The 16,866-nt window shown below is 42.1% G+C and overlaps 1 protein-coding gene across 1 annotated transcript in view; it reads right to left on the minus strand.

Annotated features, from left to right (window-relative positions):
- LOC149162402 (1-acyl-sn-glycerol-3-phosphate acyltransferase 2-like) overlaps positions 1 to 16,866 on the minus strand; it is a 297,961-nt gene that overhangs the window by 210,361 nt on the left and 70,734 nt on the right. The gene's annotated exons all lie outside the window — the stretch shown is intronic.

Genomic DNA, 16,866 nt, shown 5'->3' on the forward strand with positions numbered 1-16,866 from the left:
ATTTATTCCATGCAAATCACTCCACAAATTGCATGTCGAAATTCTCAAGAAGAGCTAGTGAAAATCCCCAATGATGATGAGTTACAAATGAGGCCTCAATTGAATTTATATGAGCCTCTAGCAATTTGAATGGATCAAATTTGCCTAACAAACCCCTAAAAATGACTCTAATATGCAAAATAACACCCTAATTGGTGACAAGCCCACCTCCAAAAGATGAAGAATAAACCTCTCAAGAGGGTTGATATGATAGAACAGTGTCTAGAAGGGCCATTGGAAGTCCAAATGAAGCCCTCATGTGTCATAACGAATAGGAGGGCTCCAATATTAGTGATGATGGGGGTGACCCCTTTATCTCCAAGCAAATGACTTGTGGTGCTCCCAAGTGGTTGTGGGGGCACAAAAGCATCCTCATGGGTCTCCAACTAAATCAAACAAGCATGTATCCCATCTGCAGGGGCTAAAACAATGATGCAAGCCCTCCCTTGTCTCCCATGGCGAGATAAAACCCCATCTAGGCCCTAGATCCACTGTTAAGTGTGTGGTGCAAATGCGAAACCGACTGGGCAAGGTGGTCGAGGTGCATCATCATCATCAAATAAGTTAGACACGAGCGAGCAATGAATGGTGTTGAACGATCCCATGCCATGATTATCTGCTCTCTGCTATAGTGGAGGCCCATGGCTCTCAACACACACCCTACAAATGCTAATATGACCCTCTGGAGGGATTGGACCCCATACAGGGAGACCAAACCCCAAGATGAAGACCCACCTGCAATCTTGTATAAGATCCAATGCATCTCCTGACCTTCGAGCACGACAGCTCATTAGTGCAATCGAGTAAACGAGCTTACAAATCACGAAACCAAGTGGACATTTCATACTAGCACGCCCTTCCATAATGGGCTTTAGAATGTACAGGCGTTCCCAGGTGTAAGAACGAGGTTAATCAAGGACCCTACTAGTTGGTTTCAACCTCCAAGGGAGTGACAGGTCCATGGTACATCCCTCAAATGGCAAGTGTCATGTGACACAACAATGGAATGGATTGGGGGCATCAGGGGAGGCTCCAAGCCACATGCCATGGTATAAGGGAAGCAATAATGAGGGAAGCCAACAAATGGGTGTATAGATGAAGAAGGGAGAAATCGTGGTACATGAGTTACCCTGCCCTTCAATTTTCCACCCTTCTTCATATGCCTTTTGCCTTTTATTGGTTTTTTTTATAACTGTTCGAGGCTTCAAGGAATGAGAGCATGATGTGTAAGATAAAGCAGTGATTACCCCCCTTAAGTTTGGGCGATTCATCGCCCACCAGGGGTTGGGACAATCATGGGTTCCTTAATGATGCAAGGGGCTCATGTAGGGGCCCTAGGAACCAGGGTGGTGACCATAATGATAGAAGGTAGAGCTCATGTTGGCTTTTGCCCACGTGCTAAATTTGTATGTCCCGACCATCTTTTGCATTTTGTGGTACATTTCCTATTGAGAATGGCCAAATTATCTTTTTTACTCTCTTTTTAGCTGCATCAACCTTCGGGGCATCATTTCAGGCCTAACCCAAAGTGACAAGGATGGGGGAGGCTAACTTCTAGTGGACCCAATGGACAAATGTGGACCCGAATGGGAAATATGTGGAAAGGGGCTATAATGAGCAGAGCAGAGTGATGTATGTGGTGACAAAGTTGTGAAAATTCGATGACCCTAAACCCTACTGCAGCAACAGATTAAGTTTCTTCTATTTATTAAATAACTTGAACAAATTATTTACTGAATTCTATGGTAAATATTGAAACTAATACACTACAACCTTCAAAAATACAATATTGCGAAAGAAATAAAACACTGGAAGAATAGATGCACACACATAATAATACACTGTTATTTTTGGACCAATGTCCCCGAAAAAACCCAACTTGGGAAAACCGATGCAGCAACTAAGGGTTTTATTATTATGCAGTAGTAAATCTGAGTGCAAGACTATATATGCTCAAATCTAGCAATCCATACAAAGAAATGACTGACAGAAGATCTAGTGAAAAAAATCTCACTTCCACCGGTGATCCGACACTAACCTTGGCTCAAGATGAGCTACTCCTTGCTCCCTCTGCATTACCCTGCGCAGATCTGCATCATCCAGCTCGGACCAACGTCTCTCTTGCTGACTGATCAGCTGCTACTCTAGAAACTCAATCTTCCTGGCCTCCGGGGTCCCACTCCCGCTTTTGGCACTGAATTTCGACTTCTCCTCAACAAAATACGGATTTCCCTTTGAAGCTCTGCACTATGTCAGCCTCCCTGTGGAATTTTGTGTCTCTCTGCTATGCACTCACCGGACTGGAAAAACTCCCTTCCGACCTTACTATCCCTGCCCCTTTCTCACTACTTCGACTTTACTGAATCACCTCCGGCAACTCACAGTTGCTACTCTGGAAATCGATTTCCGAGCAAAATCGAATTTTTGGTGGCTCCAAAAAAATGTGTTCTCCAACCCCATCGAATTTCTTCTTATAATCTCTCGTTGAGACATCAACAGCCAAGATTAAAACATAATCAATGGCTAAGATTAACTAGAACTCGATCCATGTCCTCTTCTAGAAGATTCTCACCATGACTTAATTAATACCCTTTAATTAATTAGTTTTCCTAGGTTTAAAATTAGGCACCTTTAAAAAAACATTAATTATTTTAATTAAGTCATCTCTAGGTGGAATTTCCAGAAACGATTTCTGGGTTTTGGAGACTACATGTATTCTAGCCTCTCCACCAAATTTCGTGGCTAGAACACAACTGATGCTACAAAAATCAACACTCCCTCTTAGCGAGGAATGTGTTCTAGCAATGCAACCCACTGAAACAACACCCTATCTTTGCACCACCTCCTGTCACATTGCTGATGTCTGGCTGTTGCTGCCACACTAGTCCGCAACTCTAATATACGTTGCATTTGTGCTACTGTTGACCCTGCTAAACTGCTGCCAACATTGCATCTACACTGCAACTCCCTCTCCATTTTTTGTTGTTGTGACTGCAACAACTGCAACAGAAAAGCATCCAAAATAATGAACCAATTGTGGTCAGTATGATGAATCTGTCACCTGAGTCCTAACTATCGCTGGACTTTGTGTTGTCACTAAAGCCTCTGCGTTGCTGCTAACTCTGTTCTGTGCCAACTACACTACTTCCAACTCCGCTCTGCACTACCTAGTATCTGACCTGCTACTAGCTACTGCATCTGTCACTCTGGCACCTAACTACACCAACTGCCACTGATCCATCCTGCTACCGTATGTTTTGGGCTCCCGAAGCAAGTTATTGATTCATGAGGTGGGCCTCCTTAAGAATCTTGCCCATCTTGTAGCTCTCTGGAGCTACAAAACCAAATCACCCCACCTCACTCCTGGAGGTATCTCGGTGATCATGGAAAACTCTTCCTCCAATCTGGAGGACAACTAGTCAATCTCTGCGGATGTAGCCTGTTGATCCTGCTTCTCCTCCTTGTCCTTCTTCCTGAGAGGACATTGAGTGTTCTAGTGGCCAAGCTCACCACATCCGAAGCATTTCACTTTGCAAATGCCCTTCCTCCTGCACTGCTCCTGTTGCCCCTTAAATGCGAGGGCCACATCTTCCTCTTCCTTTACTTGCTTCGTCCCACTGTTGTTGCTGCTGCCAGCGATGGTGGTCTTCACCAAGTCTCGCCTAATCTCCTCCTGCTACAGATCATCCCACATATGATCCCAATCTGGCAACTTTTCTCAGCCCAGAATACTTTGGACAAAAACTTGCCACTCTTCGGAGACGTTGTTGAGAGCAAACCGCAACAATTCTATAAGCTATGGCGCTGACCCCACTGTAGACAGTTGATCTTGGATATCCTGAAGCCTAGTAAGAAATGGGTCTATATGCTCCCCTTTTTGCATCCTCGTGCATTTCAGCTTCTCCTCAAGATACATCTTTCGTTGCTCGGAAGATCCCTCGTATAGCGTAGCAAGTGCTTCCCACATCTGTCGAGCAATATCTTTGCCCAATGCCAGCTATGTGAGACCACATGATCTCAAACCCCATCGAGAATCAGCCTTCGCCATCTCTTTCTTGTAGGCCTTCAACAGATCTACATCTGCGGGTACAACTACCACGCCATTGATATAAGCTTTGAGATCATACTCATCCAGAAGACGGGAAATTTTTGCCTTCCAAATCACGTAGTTGGAGGCTTCGTCCAACCAATCCTGATCTCTCAACCTTGCTAATGCCATCTCTGCAAAAATGTTGAATTCCTCCTCTTCTCCTCTACGCAGATGCTGACTAGCTCTACGCACTCCCTGCTCGAGTGGGAAATTCTGCTCACGACTACTGCTGCTCCTCTGTTAGGAAAATTCTAACTTCTGGGCTAGAAGTCCCCTGAGGAAAGAATTCCCCCAGAGTGTCTTCTTCCTTCCTCCTAGCATTATTTTGCACTAGCAAACTATTGCAAAATAATTGCGTCCCAGCTGAAGATCGGCTATGCAAGGAAAAATACTACATCTCCCTCTGCCTCTAGTAACCTTTGATCTAGAAAATCTTATTCTCTATCAACTCTCTCAGAGAAATGGATCTTCCTCAAAAACTGACCCTCCTGGCCCAAGGACTGCGCTGCCTTTTGAGGGTTTCGAACTGTTGCCTATGTAGAGATTCGAAATCCCTCCTTCCTTCTGCTACTGAGCTCTTCGGCTTACAATTTGTGCTTTGATACCATGTGGAAATTCGGTGACCCTGAATCCTACTGCAGCAACTGATTAAGTTTCGCCTATTTGTTAAATAACTTGAACAAATTATTTAGTGCATTCTACAATAAATATCGAAACTAATACACTACAACCTTCAAAAATACAATATTGCGGAAGAAATAAAAACACTGGAAGAATAGATGCACACACACAATAATACACCGTCATTTTTGGACCAATGGCCCTAGAAAAACCCAACTTGGGAAAATCGGTGCAGCAGCTGAGCGTTTTATTCTTATGCAGTAGTAAATCTGAGTACAAGACTATGGATGCTCAAATCTAGCAATCCATACAGAGAAATGATTGACAGAAGATCTAGTGAAAAAAATCTCACTTCCACTAGTGATCTGACAATGACCTTAGCTCAAGATGAGCTGCTCCTTGCTGCCTCTGCGTCACCTTACACAGATCTGCGTCATCCAGCTCAGACCAACGTCTCTCTTGCTGACTGATCAGCGGCTACTCTCGAAACTCGATCTTCCTAGACTCCAAGCTCCCACTCCGGCTTTTGGCACTGGATTTCGACTTCTCAGCAAAATGCGGATCTCCCTCTAAAGCTCTGCACTGCCTCTCTGTGTTGCATTAGCCTCTCCATGGAATTCTTTGTCTCTCTGCTATGCACTCACCATACTGGAAAAACTTCCTTTCGGCCTTACCATCCAAGCCCCTCTCTCACTGCTTCGACTTTACTGAATCGCCTCCGGCAACTCACATCTGCTACTCTGGAAAACGATTTCCAGCAAAATCGAATTTCTGGTGGCTCCAAAAAATGTGTTCTCCAACCCCCATCGAATTTCCTCTTGCAATCTCTCATTGAGACATCAACGACCAAGATTAAAACATAATCGATGGCTAAGATTAACTAGAACTCGATCCATGTCTTCTTCTAGAAGATTCTCACCGTGACTTAATTAATACCCTTTAATTAATCAGTTTTCCTAAGTTTAGACTTAGGCACCTTTAAACAAAGATTAATATTTTAAGTAAGTCGTCTCTAGGTGGAATTTACAGAAACCATTTATAGGTTTTGGAGAATACATGTATTCTAGCCTCTCCACAAAATTTCATGGCTAGAACACAACTAATGCTACAAAAATCAACAAAAACAGGACCACACAACCAAAATAGGGGTTTCCCATGTAGTGTCTCTCCTAAAGATAGAAGCTAATAAAGGAGATCCCACGGGACTAGGATACAAGGATAACCACCAAGTTGAACAAAGGGACAAGAATATAGACCAAACCCATTCTTTCCGCCAAATCCCCCCACTAATCCATGCCCAGAAGCATCCATGATAAGTAAGCAAAAATACCCAACTACATAACGAATGCCATACCTTCGGAGTTGGAAGGCCCACCTTCAAACATATGATCAGAACAGATGGGCAAGGGTGCATAATGGCTGGCTCATGTGGCGGAGATGATGGCACATCAAGCTATCTAGGGGCTGCATGGGGCTGTTGGCTATCGGCTGAAGACAATCTACAAGAAAATTTTCTCCTATGGGTGTCATCCACAAGTGGTGGGTAACAAAGGCCAATGTGAAATTAAGCCATGATCGTTGATCTTGAGATGGCTAGAATAAATCTCAGCCATTGAGATTTAGGGTTAGGGAGTTTAGTCATTGATGAGAAATAAAAGGAGAAAGGGAGAGTGAAGAGGCACATTATTCTTCATGAGATTTGGAGAAGGGGAGAAAGAGAGCCCACGGGGAAGTTCAGCAAGAGGAAGAGTATTACAGAAATTGGTACAGCAAGGAGGGCATTCATTCCTAGCCTGAGAAGGGCAATCTTTTCAGGAATGAAATTCGAGGCAAAGGACCAAGAGTTTTCCAAGCTGCAGACCAGCACAGGCTTCAAGGGACCCAGTGCAAATTTCAAGGGAGAAATTCAGTGGGGAAATTTGTGTAGCTGGCATGAATTTCTATGAGGCTGAGGCACGAAATTTTGGGCAAATCTGGGCACAAAAAATGATGCTTGAATAACGGAGATTTCGAGGGGTAGACACAGCTGAGATTGGCATGATTTTCTGGGCAGATGTGGCACAGAAAATGAGGTCTGTCAGGCACTGAAATAGACATGTTGCTAGCACAAATTTCAAGGAACAGCTACAGCTCTTTTCCCAAGGAATTCTGAGCATGAAATCTGGGCTATCAGTTGGTTGTTTGCTGTCATTTAATGCTGTAATAAACTATCTGATAATAAATAAATTTTTCTCTCTCACTGGTTTTCTCTTAGCATTTTTCCAGGGGCTTCTCCCAAAAATATTGTGTTAAATGTGTTGTCTACTGTTCATTTTCAGCAGTTAAAAGTCTGATTTAGTCACGTATTTCAGCTCATAAAAATCAGATTGGATGTGTTTAAGTTTAATGCATCAACTGTGAAGTTTTTATTGGAGACTGAAATCAGAGCATTGGCTAAGTGTTTAACGAAAGTCCTGCAAGAGAAAACTTGCTTGTGGGTGAATTTTCAACACCTGCAGCCTGTACAAATTACCTTCTCTAATATTTATTACCTGATCTATATCTGGGCTAGATTCCTTCAGTCTAATGAGGACTTGTTGGTTTTTGAACTCAACTACAAAGCCCTTATCCTCCACAATCGAAATTAAAAGCAAATTCTTCCTAAAACCTAGTACAAACAAAACATGGTCAAAATCTAAAGAGTTACCTGACTCAAGCTGGAAGGATATAGTACTAACTCTTGCTACTGATCACCAAGCTCAACCCGTAAACCTGAGTCCTGTGTCTTCAAGACTAGAAAGGAATACTGTGCTGATTTCTAAAGATGCATTGCCCCATTGTCCACATTCCTTGAAACTATGTTGGTAGAAAGGCAAGATACCAACAAGAAATCCTTCTCAATCTTAGCAACAAACTGGTCCATTTGAGTTTCTGCAAAGGTTGCTACCTACATCTATTGATACTTCTCTTTACCCTTATTCTCTGCACATTGTGCCGCATGGTAACCATGCATATGACAAATGAAGCACTTGATTTTACTCGAGTCCTTCTTGCCTAGTTGTAAGGTTGACTCCTCTGTTGATTTTGGGCAGCATCGAATGTGCTCTAGCCATGAAAATTGATGGAGAGGCTAAAGCACATGAGATCTACAAGACCCATAAATGGTTTGGGGAAATTCTGCCCAGTGAAGGAGATATTATTATAATTAATATTTTTAATGGGTACCTAAGTCTAAACTTAGGAAAATAAAAATATTGATGGGTATTAATATATAACTGGGCTAGAAGGTTTTAAAGGACATGGATCAAGCCAAATCTAATCTTAGCTGTTGATTAGAGATATAATCTCGGCCATTGAAGACTTAACAGAAAAAAGTATAAGAGGAGGCTTGAGGGTCAATTGGAGAATACACCAGAGTGATCAGTCATTTGATTTTCTAGAGTGGGGTTTGCTAAGAGAAATCGAATCAGTGATCAGAATTGCAACAAGGGGCAATGATTACGAGGCAGAGAGGCAAAGATAGTGTCAGAAGACCAGCGCAGAAGCAGAGAGGCAGACGCAGAGCCAGAGGGAGCCACTCAAAGGCTAGCAGGGACTGCGCAAAGGCCAAAAAGGCATGCATCATCCACGTAGAGGCTACAAGAGTGACACAGAGGGCCAGAGAGGCTGCACAGAACCTCAGAGGGCTGACGCAAAGGGTTTCCAGCTGACACAGAGACCAGGAGGGCTGACGCAGTGCTTCAGATTGTGCTGGAGAGGGTTTCGTGGGGCAGACTTTCAGAATATTTGCTTCCGAAGATAGGTGTTACTGCTAGATTTTTTTTATCTCTGTTGGGTGAACCAGTTCACACCCAGTGTACTCAGAAAAGTTGCTTAATAATAAAACCCTCAGAACTGTTGCACTGGTTTTCCCAAGTTGGGTTTTTCCGGGGACGATTGTCCAAAAATAACGGTGTCCCTTGTGTGTTTGTCTATTTCTTTCAGTTGTTGATCTGTAGATGGTTGAGACTGTATTGTGTTTATTTCAGTGTTTATATGGTTAAATAACTTGTTAGTAATTAAACAAGTAGGCAAAATAAACCAGAGAATACAGATAAAATTTCTAACGGGTAATACTTAGAAATTTCAACATGGTATCAGAGCATTGCAGATCACAAGAGAGTTGAAGGCACCAGCTGAATCAGAGAATTTGCAGCAGAAACAGTTGTCCCGAGTGACAAAAGTTGTTCCTAGGCAAAAAGCAGCAGAGAAGGGTTGACGCAGAGGGACTACGTCATCAGTTTGAGCCAGAGAGAGGCCAGCGCAGAGGCAGAAGAAGGTAGAAGAGGCTCACGAAGAGCCACGCAGAGACCAGGAGGGTTGACGCAGTTGGCCAAGGGAGCAAATTAGCCTTCCCAGGATTGCGCAGAGCCTAGAGGCTCAGTCCTTTAGTTGTTGGGGCATAGGAAGCTGTGGGCAGATTGCGAGGAGTGAAGTTGGTGGGGTGTTGTTGCTGCCGAGACAGAACAATACCTAACGAGGCAAAACCAAGGTAGAGGGAGTCACTACCTAGGCGGATTTCTAGCCAAGAAATCCAGATTAGTGTTGCAAGTGCATACGAGATCAGAGAGGTGCGACTCGATGGTTGGCAGGCAGATTTCCAGGAGGGAAATCAAGACTCGGAGGGAGCCTAGTAGAGAACTTCCAGGAGGGAAATAGCGACTCAGAAGGAGTCGAAGGGAGAACTTCCAAGAGGGAAGTAGAGACTCAAAGGAGTCGAAAGGAAGAGCAGAGAGATGGCCATGAATGGACTGAGGGATCAGGACACGTTGGACAAGGCGCCCAACTTTGTCATCAGGGAGGCCAAGACCCTGTCCGTTCTAGATTGACATCGCATCAAGGCCTTCACCTTGAGAACCGTGGCTATCCCAGTCGACCCAACTGACAAAGAGAAGTATGAGAATGCGATGGCCGAGGCGAAATGCATAATCCTTGATGGAGTCAAGGATCATGTGGTCAATCATATTGCCGAGAAGGAGACGAAAAAAGAAATGTGGGATACCTTGAAGACATTGTATCAAGGCACTTCTATGCAGAGGAAGATGCTACTGGAGAATCAGTTGTGGTCGTACCAGATGCAGAAGGGGGAGCAGGTAGATCAATTCCTCAGCAAGTTGCAAGAGATCTGGGACCAACTGACTTCCATAAGGGCCACGCCGAATCAGGAGTTGATGGTGAGGACCACCCTAAACACAGCCTCCGAGGAGTGGGAGACATTCGTCCAGAGCATTCTGGGCAGAGCGAATCTTCCAAATTGGAAAGAATTGTGGGCAGCTCTTCGCCAAGAAGAGATCAGACAGTGGACCAAGACGAGAAGTAGCAACAAAGGAGCCCGGGTCAAGAAAGAAGAGGAAAAGGATGCAGCTCTGGCATCAGCGGGGAAGCAAGAGAAGACGAAGAAAAAGGACCTCTCCAAGATAAAGTGCTTCAACTGTGGGGAACTGGGGCATTATGCGAACCAGTGTCCGAGGAAGAAGAATAAGGGAGAGGTGTCTGACTCCAACGCAGCGCCAGCGAAGGCAAAGAAGGAAGTAGAGGAGGATGACAATTGTGCCATGAGTGCTCATGTACCTCTAGAGAAGAGGTGGGGATACATCAAACTGTAGTCAGGAGGATCATAGTGTTGGAAATACAGAGGGGGGGTGAATCAGTATTCCTTTTCAATTGTTACTTTTACAAGTTAGATCACTTATAATTAGAACACCAAATGAACAATAAGAATAAATACTTTTATTAATCTCAATAAATCAAGTACAATATTTGTGTAGGGCTCCAACCCTAGATGAAGACACCAATCTTTAATCTCCCAGGCTCCAACCTATATTTTGCCAAGCACCGACTTGGACTTCCCAAAGCTCCAACCTTGTCACTTTGAGGCGCCAACCTCTAGAGCTCCAACCCTATCTCAGGTACAGGCACCAACCTGGTCTCTTGAAGAATCGTATCCTCTAGGGCTCCAACCCTATCATCCAAGGCACCAACCTTGTCTGTTTGAGGCTCCAACCCTTAGCTTTACTTCGTCAAGATATGTTTGGTTATACTTCACGTCTCCCAATATCTTCTTCAACGAGCCCTATCAATCTTCAACTACGCCTTCAATTAGTCTCCACGTCACATTATCAATCACTACCTTGTTCTTCACATGAAGGTGTCACCACTGCTCTTCAAGTCACCCAAACAAAATTCTCCAAGGTCACCTCATGATGGTTTCAATGCATCATGGTCTTCAATGATCTCCACAAATCTTCAATATGTTGCTTCACATAGTTCTCCAAATTTGCCCTATTTTGTTCTCAAGGGAGAGACTTCAACAAGCTCTATTTGTCCAATCCTAATAAATCAACACTTCAAAAACGACAACTATGACAACTTCGACCACGATAACTTCAACCACGGCAACTATGGCAGCTTCGACCACGGCAACTACGGCAGCTTCAACCACGGCAACTACAGCAGCTTCAACCACGGCAACTACGACAGCTTCGACCACGGCAGCTTCGATCACGGCAATTATGACAACTTCGATCACGGCAATTACGACAGCTTCGATCACGGCAATTACGACAGCTTCGATCACGGCAATTACGACAGCTTCAAACATGGAAACTACGATAGCTTCGACCACGGCAACTATGGCAGCGTCAACCACAGCAACTATGGCAGCTTCGATCACAGCAACTACGACAGCTTCGATCAAGATTTTATGCCCAAACAGAATTATCCTTTTTTTCGTCCTAAACAATAGTCTCCTTGTTCTCCTCAGCCTTCTGTCTTCTTCTATACTTCGTATCTCTGAATTCTTGCCTGAATTGCTGATCAAAATAAAGTGTTTAGACGTATATTTATAGATATTCCATTTATAATTTAAGGGACACGTCTATTTGAAGTGAGGCTGACTTGTATGACTGAGTGTAGGTCGGCTCACTGCTAGGAATAATTTCCTTAACTTAAAAATTCAATATCTCACAAACTATTGGGAGTTTCGAGGCAAATAAAGGCTCGTTAGAAAGAGGAAAAAATCCTCTTTAAGATGGTGTAGGATCCATTTTGATAGGATGCCTCCAAGGTGTCCAAAATAGTTTTTCTTTCTAACTGCCCTTAAATTTTAAGCATAAAAAGTTTGGGACAACATGAGGAATGTTTGGGACAGTGTGACTTCTTCATTGTTATCAATGTCATCATAGGATGATAGAGTCATTATGTACGACTGCAACATCCATGTAGCATGACACATCAACAATGTCATCGTATAGTAGTGCAGTCATAGTGCAGCATCCTTAGGAGAACTCCAAAATAATCTTCCAACCATCAAATGATCTCCAACCATGTTAGCAAGACCTCATCAAGTGCCATCATCAATTGTGGTCGTTCATCAAGAGTATGACATCATCAAATGTAGTCCTCCATATGTCATCAAGGGCTTTTAAATACTTGGCACTTGGAACTTCTTAAGACTTCTTCATTAGTGACTTGACATATTAATTGATGACATTCTTATTGAACAAGAGTTGGGACATCATCATCTGGAACCAGGCATCTATGGTCTTCAACCTTATCATCTCATTCTAGGGTTTCATGATATTCATTAGGCATCTCAAGAATATTTTCCATCTCGGCCAATGTCATGTTGACATCAATGACTACATTGATTAACAATCTCCCCCTTTGTCATTGATGGCAATACTCTTGCCCTTCCCTTTTGACATCAGTGGCAAACAAGGTGCCCAAGTACTCCCCCTGTCAAGCTTCTTCTTTTCTTCATCAATAGTAGTTCTTCATAGGTATGTTACTCCCCTTGTCAAGTTGCTCTTCCTTCTGGCAATGTGGTCCATGATAGATGTGTTTACATTTCTTCATGTGATGAACCAACTCCCCCTACCTACATAAAATCCTCTAGCTTCTTTAGACAAGAAACATTTCTAGCTTGTGATCAAGTGGAAGAAACCTTCAACAATAGTCCATAGGATGAGTAAGAAATCATGTTCTTCAATAGAGTTGTTCCCAAGAGATGATCTATCAAAAGATGATTGTTCATGTGTGACTCATCAAGAATTTCATAGGACCCATTCACAGATAGCTTCTGCAAGAATGATTAAGAATCATAAACTCCTCCTAACAGTATGCATGGTCTCCTTTGGCAGAGTCTCATTATCAAACCCTTGTAATAACAAGGATGACTTTAATAGATCAACAACATGTGTTGTTGGCTGGAGTGTTCAAGAGACTTTCACATTCAGTTTGCTTCCTTCTCCATACTTATGTAACTTTCTTCTTTGGCATGGTTCTTCCTTGTGTAGGGTCCCAAGTCAAGTTACAATCACGTGACATATGTCCAATGTTATGACGCTTGAAGCACTCTATGTTATTCATGAATAAGAATTCATGACTTCTTCTTGCAAAATTGCTTCTCGGAGATTGACAGGGACCATTATATTTATCTTTGTGATATGCCCTACAATCTTTTTCCATGTGCCCAAAGTTTGTACAAGAATAGCAATAACCAAGAAATATACTTTGGTACCTGGGAGAAGAAGGTTTCCTTGATGTACTTCTGAAATATTTTTGCCTTGGGACCCTTTGATGATAATCATTGCTTCTTGCATCCTTGACACCATCTGCATTTCTTCTTGGAGAAGGATTTCTTCCTATGTCAACTTGACTCTTGCCTTTGTTGGGAGCATCAACATTTCTTCCTGGCTTCCTCACATGCCTAGTGTTTGAAGCATTTTCCTTATTGCTTGAGGATTCACCTGCATAGCCAAGGCCTGATTTATCAAGGGGAGACCGTTGATGACTTAAAACGTCATCTAGGGTTTGAGAGCTTTTCAAGTTCTTATTCAGCAAGTCAACTTCCTTTTTAAGAAAGACAATTTCTCCTTTCAACTTTTTACAATCTTCATCTTTCATAACTAGTTGCTCCTTCATTTCTTCCATCATCTTGGTTGCTTCACATGATTGGGCCTTAAGAAAAGTGATTTCTGATTTTAACTTGGTGATGCCATCATCCTTTTCTTCTAGTTGGCATATCATGGTGTTTCTCCCCTTTCCTACTTCATCAACTTGTCCTTCTATGAATGTCAAAGCTTCCATCACCTTCTCAGCTGCTTGTGCTTGTTTCCTTGCTTCTTCTAGTTGAGATCTAAGAGAGGAGACCTCTTCCTTGTATTGACCAATCTCTGCTTCAAGTTTGTTCAAGCTCTTGAGTCTTTGTTCAAGGTGGCTTGACAAAGTTTCTTCCCTTTTCTTTTCCTTATCTAATTGATTTGTCATGGATATGACTTCTTCATAATGTTTTCTCTTGTTTTGATGAAATTCTTCCTTAATATTGGTGAGCTCCTCATCTCTTTCTTGTAGTGGAAGCTTGACAAGTCAACTGCCTTCCTTGTCTTATCGTGGTCACCAACTTGCACTTTCTTCTTAAGTTCCTCATTTTCCTTTTTTAAATTGTTAATCTCTTCCATGGTAGCCATAAGTTTAGTGAGGAGATCTTCTTCAAAATATTTTTCATTCTCTTCATCTTCTAGGTCTTCTTTAGCCTTGATGTTATCACTCTTATCTTCAGCTTCCTTGATGGGCTCTGGAGTTCCTTCTTATTTTCCATCATTTTCTTGACCAGAGATCATTGTCAATGTTCCTTTTGAGTGAAGATCATGAAGTTTATCCCATATGCCTTTTGCTAACGAACATTTTTCAGAAGTGGCCTTCATAGAATCAGGTAGTCGATTCAAGATTACTTTCACTGCTCTTGTATTATGTTCCTTGGATTCTCCATCCATCATGCTATCAGCAATCACCGATTTCCAGACTTCAATGCCTTGAGTCTTTAAGAAATTCCTCATTCTTGCCTCCCATATATCAAAGTTTCCATTGAACAATGGAGCCTTCACTAATTGATTGACTTCAATTTCGGTGGTTGACAGAGACACATCTTTAGGAGGATTGGAGACTTTCTTCCTTGGTTTCGCCATTTGTGTTCCAATGATCAACCTTCAAGCCGTTAGGCTTTGAGTGAAGGTAATGGCTCTGATACCAATTGCTGGAAACACTGAGAGCGGGGGTGAACCAGTGTTCCTTTTCAATTGTTACTTTTACCAATTAGATCACTTATAATTAGAACACAAAATAAACAACAATGATAAATACTTCTATTAATCTCAATAAATCAAGTACAATATTTGTGTAGGGCTCCAACCCTAGATGAAGACACCAATCTTCAATCTCCCAGGCTCCAACCTGTATTTTGACAAGCACCGACTTGAACTTCCCAAAGCTCCAACCTTGTCACTTTGAGGCACCAACCTCTAGGGCTCCAACCCTATCTCTGGTACAGGCACCAACCTAGTCTCTTGAGGGCTCCAACCCTAACGTCCAAGGCACCAACCTTGTCTCTTTAAGGCTCCAACCCTTAGCATTACTTCGTCAAGATATGTTTGGTTATACTTCACATCTCACAATGTCTTCTTCAACGAGCCCTGTCAATCTTCAACTACGCCTTCACTTAGTCTCCACATCACATTATCAATCACTACCTTGTTCTTCAGTGCAATCATACAAGGATCCAACTACTAAAACAATGAGAATTGGCCGTTTCCAAAAATTTTAGATTATCTTAATGTGTTGAGTGGCCAGCTGGCAAGTGAAATGGGCAAAAAAAATTCATTGACAAATTTATAAATCAAAAAAAGGAAAAAATTAGATTTCATCATGGAATATGATGCTTACCTCAAAGGTGACAAGTGGTCATCCGTGAGTGGATGGTACAAGATTCTTTGACCATGGTGAACACGTGGGATCTTCAAAAGCTTTGATAGCTTGGATGGCAACAATGTGATCAAGGGTTTTCAGACTAAATAGAATGGGGAAAAAAAGGCCAAAAGTGCCTTTTATAAACAAACTTTGACACTTTTGGCACATTTTGACCTTTCTTTAAAAAGGCCAAAAATTGATTGTGTCAAGCACCTTGAAAGGTTGGTTTTGCGTAATAAAGGTTTATTGCCGCACTGATGGAGAGTTTACAAGTTTGTGGTGTATTGAGCTGAAACAAGTTTTGATCTAGTGCGATAAAGTGAGAACATCAAATAATTTCAGGCTTTGGAGCTTCGTGGCATGTCGTATGAGAAAGAACTTTGAGAAGCACTATGTCACACAAATGTAAAACTTCCAAAGCCACAAGAAGTTGCAAGGGAAATTACTTTATTTGCAATGTATTGCACTTGGAAACTTTCCAAAGTTGTGAAAGCCACGGTACATCACAAAAAATAAAGTTTCTTAGTCACAAAAGGCCAATTTTTTTCAATATTTCACTAAGTCCTTCCATGTCGGAAGAAATGAAGTTTTCCTATGATGCGTTGTGTCACGCCCAAACAACTTCTATGAAAATGCAATAAATTGCGATTTGACAAGTTTTTAAAATTATGACAAGATGAATTGCTCAAAAAAGGTAGATCAAAAGCAACCTTAAAACCTGATAACATATTCAAAGAGCGTCTAGGACGTATTCAAAGTAAAAATTGTTATAAGTCATTGTGATCAGTTTGAAAGAGAAGTCTTTTGGGATTCAAAAGCCCAAAAACATTAAGGGCCCCAATCCCTTTTTGCTCATCATGTAACAAATACAAAAGAAGGAAGTCGTTGCTTGCTCAACAGATCTGGAACACCTAATACATGAGAGGGAGGGACTACAGTCTCTGGAAAAATACAACACTCAAACAAATACTCTCCTAAGTAGGTCAATTAACTGCAGGATAATGAATTACGAAAAATTGTGAGGCAAATACCATGATACATCATAGAAAACAAATCTGAATCATTTGTGTTAAGAAATTAGGACAAAATGCAGTTTCCTTTATAAGCAGTTGCACCGTCATAAAGATGCAGAGATAAAAGATCTGACTTATTAAGAAAGTGGCAAGTGATTGGTTACAACATTGCCATAAGCAATCTCCTAAAGGTGCTGCACACTTCACCCTAACTAATGTCATAGGAGTCCAGTCAAATATAATTCATCATCTGGACACCCGACATTTTCAAAGCATTTCCAACATCCAATACAACAATTTTTGACCAGCATTTCATACTTCACAAGTTTTGACTCCTAA

This window comes from Pinus tabuliformis, chromosome 5_2 (assembly GCF_031772625.1).
Source record: "Pinus tabuliformis cultivar Carrire ecotype Pingquan chromosome 5_2, CPIR1, whole genome shotgun sequence".
Taxonomy (NCBI): domain Eukaryota; kingdom Viridiplantae; phylum Streptophyta; class Pinopsida; order Pinales; family Pinaceae; genus Pinus; species Pinus tabuliformis.